The following is a 6,423-nucleotide window of genomic DNA, read 5'->3' on the forward strand; positions in this document are numbered from 1 at the left end:
CCTGATAAAAGGGTTACCTTGATAGGGTAAATAATGCTATTAGTATTACATTCATTATATTTAATAGAATTAAACTATTTCTAAAGGTATCAAAAACTTTTGTGTGTCATGCACCAAAATATATTTATTATACTATATTAAATGCTAGCGTCAGTCTCAATAAAAAATAAGCTAATTAAGCTACTGGGTTCATACCCCATTTATGAAGGTTCTAATCCTTTTCTTTTTAATTTTTAATAATTCAGCAAATATTACATTTTTTTTATTTTAACAGCAGGAACTTTAATTACTGTCTTATCAAAGTCTTGGTTAGGTGCCTGAAATTAATTTGTTATCATTTATCCCCTTAATAAATAGTAACAATTTAACATCTACAGAAGCCTCATTAAAATATTTTTTAACTCAGGCCGTAGAGTCAGCAGTGCTACTATTTGCTATTATAATAACCAATTTAAATAATTACCCAATTATTAAAGATGACTCTTCTTATAATAATTTAATTATTATTGCATCATTATTGCTAAAAAGATGGCAGCACCCTTTCATTTTTGATTTCCTAATTGTTATAGAGGGACGTTCATGAATAAATGCTCATACTTTAATAACATGACAAAAAATTACCCCTCTAATATTAACTTCTTAAACAATACAAAACACCTTTATAGCAATTTTTGCTTCAACTACTATAGGACCATTAGGTGGACTTAATCAAACCTCTCTACGAGAATTAGTGGCCTCTATATCAATCAACCACCTAGGGTGGATACTAGCAGCAAATGAATCAATATGATGTATCTATTTTTCTTAGGTGGATTACCCTCATTTATTGGGTTTTTACCTAAATGATTAGTAATTGAATTATTAGTGTTAAAAAGTCAATACTTATTAATAACAATTATGACAGTTATAACACTAACCTTATTTCTTTACTTACGATTATGTTTCGCAGCATTTATACTTAATTACTATGAAAATAACTAAATTATTGAAGAATTTGGAACCTTATATCTTCGGCCTGCTCAAGCTCCGAAGTTGGAACATCTCTTAGAATTTTAGTTCGAGCTGAACTAGGATATCCCGGAACATTAATTGGAGATGATCAAATCTATAACGTAATTGTAACAGCTCATGCCTTTGTAATAATTTTCTTTATAGTTATACCTATCATAATTGGAGGTTTCGGAAATTGACTTGTTCCTTTAATATTAGGTGCACCTGAAATTGCATTCCCACGAATAAATAATATAAAATTTTGATTATTACCCCCTTCCCTTACACTGCTATTGGTAACGGAGCTGGTACAGGTTGAATAGTTTATCCACCCCTATCATCTGTTATTGCTCACGGAGGAGCATCAGTTGATCTAGCTATTTTTTCACTTCACTTAACTGGTATTTCTTCAATTCTAGGGGCCGTTAATTTTATTAAAACAGTAATTAATATGCAAATTACAGGAATTTCATTTGACCGAATACCTCCTTTCGTTAGAGCAGTTGTATTAACAGAGCTATTACTTTTACTATCATTACCAGTTCTAGCAGGAGCTATTACTATGTTATTAACAGATCGAAATTTAAATACTTAATTTATTGACCCCGCAGGAGGAGGAGATCCTATTCTTTACCAACACTTATTTTGATTCTTTGGTCGTCCAGAAGTTTATATTTTAATTCTTCCAGGATTCGGAATAATTTCTCATGTTATTAGTCAAGAATCGGGAAAGAAGGAAACCTTCGGTTCTCTAGGAATAATCTATGTTATAATGGAAATTGGTATTTTAGGGTTCATTGTATGAGCTCATCATATATTCACAGTAGGAATAGATGTAGATACTGGTGCATATTTCACTTCAGCCACAATAATTATTGCTGTACCCACAGGTATCAAAAATTTTATGTGACTAGCTACATTACACGGTACACAACTAAATTACTCCCCAGCTATACTGTGAGCCCTAGGGTTTGTCTTCTTATTCACAGTAGGAGTAGGAGTTCATCTATTTCTTTACTAGGAATTTTATTCTTTCTATACATCATCTGAGAAAGTTTAGTAACACAACGACAAGTAGTTTACCCCATACAACTTAGTTCTTCAATTGAATGACTACAAAATACCCCTCCAGCTGAAAACAGCAACTCAGAACTACCTCTTTTAATTAATTATCTCATATGGCAGATTAGTGCAATGGATTTAAGCTCCATATATAAAGTATTTTACTTTTATTAGAAACCAATGACAACATGAGCTGCCCTTGGCCTTGAAGATAGAGCCACTCCTTTTATGGAACAACTTACCTTCTTTCATGACCACGCTTTAATAACCTTAGTAATAATTACAACATTAGTAGGTTACTTAATATTTACACTATTCTTTAATTCATACATTAATCGAAATATTTTACATAGTCAAACCATTGAAATAATTTCAATAATTCTCCCAACAGTTCTACTATTTATTGCCTTTCCGTCTCTTCGCCTATTATACTTATTAGATAAAATTAACGAACCTTCAGTTATATTAAAGGTATTGGACATCAATAGTACTGAAGCTATAAAGTATTCAGATTTTATAAATGTAGAATTTGATACATATATAATTGCAACTAATGAATTAGCAGCAGACGGATTCCGACATCTAGACGTTGATAACCATGCGATTCTGCCTATAAACTCACAAATTCGAATTTTAGTGACAACTGCAGATGTAATTCACTCATGAACAGTACCGGCTTTAGGTGTAAAGGTTGATGGAACCCCTGATCGATTAAACCAAACTAATTTCCTAATAAATCGCCCTGGATTATTTTATGGTCAATGTTCAGAAATTTGCGGAGCTGATCACAGATTTATACCTATTGTAATTGAAAGACTTCCTGTAAATCATTTTATCAAATGAGTAACTAATGGAACTAATTCATAATTTTCATTAGAGGACTGAAAGCAAGTACTGGTCTCTTAAACTATTTTATAGTAAATTAGCACTTACGTCTAATAAAAAAAAAAAGTTAAAGAATAACATTATTATGTCAAACTAAAATTATTAAACTATTTAATATTTTTTAGTGCTTCAAATAGCTCCTATTGGTTGATTAAGCTTATTTATTRTCTTTTCAATTACTTTTATCTTATTCAGTATAATAAATTATTACTCTGTAATTTCTAAAACACCTAAATCAGAAATTTCAAACAAGTATTCAACAACTTCGCTAAACTGAAAATGATAACAAATTTGTTCTCTGTATTCGATCCTTCATCAAGTATTTTCAATTTATCATTAAATTGAATTAGAACATTTTTAGGACTTCTTCTAATTCCTTCTGCTTACTGATTAATACCATCCCGATGACATATCTTTTCAAATTCAATCCTTCTTACACTTCATAAGGAATTCAAAACTCTTTTAGGTCCATCAGGACATTCAGGATCAACTTTTATTTTTGTTTCTCTTTTTTCATTAATTTTATTTGATAATTTCATAGGATTGTTTCCTTATATTTTGACAAGAAGAAGCCATTTGACACTTACACTGACATTAGCTCTACCTGCATGATTATGTTTTATACTTTCTGGACGAATTCATCGCACACAGCATATATTCGCCCACCCAGTTCCTCAAGGAACTCCCGCAGTTCTTATACCATTCGACTAGCTGCTAATATAATTGCAGAACATTTATTGCTTACTCTTTTAGGAAATACTGGGCCTTCCCTTTCTTATTCAATTATATCTTTATTATTAATCGGTCAAATTGCTTTATTAGTGTTAGAGTCAGCAGTTGCTATTATTCAATCGTATGTATTTGTAGTTCAAAGCACACTATACTCTAGAGAAGTAAACTAATGTCAATACACACAAATCACCCATTCCACTTAGTAGATTATAGTCCCTGTCCTTTAACAGGAGCAATTGCAGCTATAACTTCTGTTTCAGGATTTGTAAATGATTCCATCAATATGATATTTCATTATTTGACTTAGAAAATATTATTACTATTTTAACAGTATATCAATGATGACGAGATGTTTCTCGAGAAGGAACTTTTCAAGGATTACATACTCTACTGGTAACATTAGGATTACGATGAGGAATAATTCTATTCATCTTATCACAAGTTTTATTTTTTGTGTCTTTCTTCTGAGCATTTTTCCACAGAAGCCTATCCCCAGCTATTGAATTAGAAGCTATATGACCTCCCGCAAGAACTCAATTTTTTAACCCATTCCAAATTCCATTATTAAATACAGCTATTTTATTATCTTCAGGAGTAACTGTAACTGGGCTCACCACAGATTAATAGAAGGTAATCACTCTCAAGCAACACAAGGATTATTTTTTACAGTTCTTCTAGGAATTTATTTTACTATTCTGCAAGCATATGAATATATTAAATCACCATTTACTATTGCAAATTCAGTTTATGGTTCTACCTTTTTAATGGCTACAGGATTCCATGGAATCCACGTATTAATTGGAGCAACATTTCTTCTAGTATGTTTAATTCGCCATTTAAACAACCACTTTTCTAAAACCTACCACTTTGGAGCAGCATGATACTGACATTTCGTTGATACTGTCTGATTATTCCTTTATATTTCAATTTATTGATGAGGAGGATAATTAATTTTTATCTATATAGTATATACGCATATTTGACTTCCAATTATAAGGTCTACTAATTGGTAGTATATATAATTATTATACTCTCGCAACAAAGTTGCTAAGGAGAGTATTATAGTTTTGTTCACATAACGGTTGTTTGTAAGTCCTAAAACTAAAAGAGTCTTTATATTGAGAGATATTAGTTAGCACCCCATACATTCAAAAAGTATCATATGATGCATTAATATCATATGATACAAAGTAATGTAATATGACACCACTAAATCGCTGAGAGTGCGACACGTGTAGTGCCAACCTATGGGAAGCGCAGTGTCAACAGCTTCATACCCGTTGCAGCGGCAAACATAGGTCTAGAGTTAAGTATAATTAATTGTGAATGTTAGTTCTTTAGTGAAACTCAATAAAGGAGCATAGCTCCAAAAAAATATTTTTTTTATAAAAATAACAATACGTTTTTTAACTGGCGCCCGAGCAGGGGCCAGCGCTTACGAAAGTGTCAATAGCCTGAAAATCAAAAAGTAAGGCTACGCGAGTGGCGACGGTAGGGATTGTGAAAGTGTAAAAAGCGAAAAATAACAGGCTAGAAATGTCGAGGGAACCCAGTACCAATATAGGAAAAAGGACAAACCCGAAGCGATCAAAAACACCCCAAATGGGAATTATTAATGTAAGCCTTACAAAATATTCTAAAAAGATTACAATATTGTAAAAAAAAAGTGCTCCTACAAAAGAAATTTTTTTAAGATTAATTAAACTAAGAGAAAAAATTTGAGATAATGCTAAACTCAGCCGAGGAATTAGTAGAACAGTTAAGCCAAATGAGGATAGATTATGGGCAAACCACCCATCCCTCGAATCCTTCTACCCATCCTTTAAACCCTCCCACCTCTAACAAAACTCTAATAACGACAATAGTTCGAGAACTGTAACTGACTTCACTGAACCCGAACAAAGCGTAACACTGAAAGCGAATAATTTAAATGAATTAGACAAGATTCCGGACATGGTCAAACGTCTTAGAGAATTTTCAGGACGACCAGGAGAATTTAACTCCTGGAGGAAGAGCGTAGACAGAATCTTTAAAGCTTATGAGGGAGTCAAAAATACCCCTAAGTATTTCGCGATAATCCATACGATTAGGCACAAAACCCTCGAATATCAGATGACCTCTCTGGTCCAACGCCATGACGACATTCCGACTTTTTACCAAAAAGTTTACCAACATCTTGTCTTGAGCTAAGTGACGAGTCCATTCGGACTATGACCAACTCATATAGGGACAAAGCTCTTGACATATTTATTGCAGAACTAAATGGCGATTTACCTCGTCTTCTCAGCATGAGAGAACCGACAACCTTACCACAAGTACTACATTTATGTCAAAAACTTGACAACATGACATATAGAATACATCATGCGAACAATACACACAAAGCAGATATTCAATCACCACTACGACCTCCCGAAATAACAATTTTAATAACTATAATAACAATAGAAAAGGGAACGGCTAGACTACAAACAGGAACATTTAGGATAATACATGAAATTGACATAGAAAAATATACGGACACACTTGACCACATAGAAGCGACTATTAAAATTTAAACTATCCGCAAAAACTGTAACTACCCCTTCATATCCCATTTGATAACACAGATAAGAGCCCAACTTAACAATAAAAACGTAGAGAAAATAAATATAGTTAAAAAAAACTAAAAAACACGCTTTTAAAGCATATCAAACTAAAAAGTGAAAAATAATTCTTTGTATAAACTAACAATAATAATGAAGGAAAAATTCT

General features: G+C 32.3%; 1 pseudogene; it reads left to right on the plus strand.

Annotated features, from left to right (window-relative positions):
* The first annotated feature begins 264 nt into the window (after positions 1-264).
* Positions 265-981, plus strand: LOC108965832 (annotated as a pseudogene).
* The last annotated feature ends 5,442 nt before the right edge of the window (positions 982-6,423 follow it).

The sequence above is a fragment of the Bactrocera latifrons genome, unplaced genomic scaffold (assembly GCF_001853355.1).
Source record: "Bactrocera latifrons isolate USDA-ARS-PBARC rearing strain unplaced genomic scaffold, ASM185335v1 scaffold_1492, whole genome shotgun sequence".
NCBI classification, from domain to species: Eukaryota; Metazoa; Arthropoda; class Insecta; order Diptera; family Tephritidae; genus Bactrocera; species Bactrocera latifrons.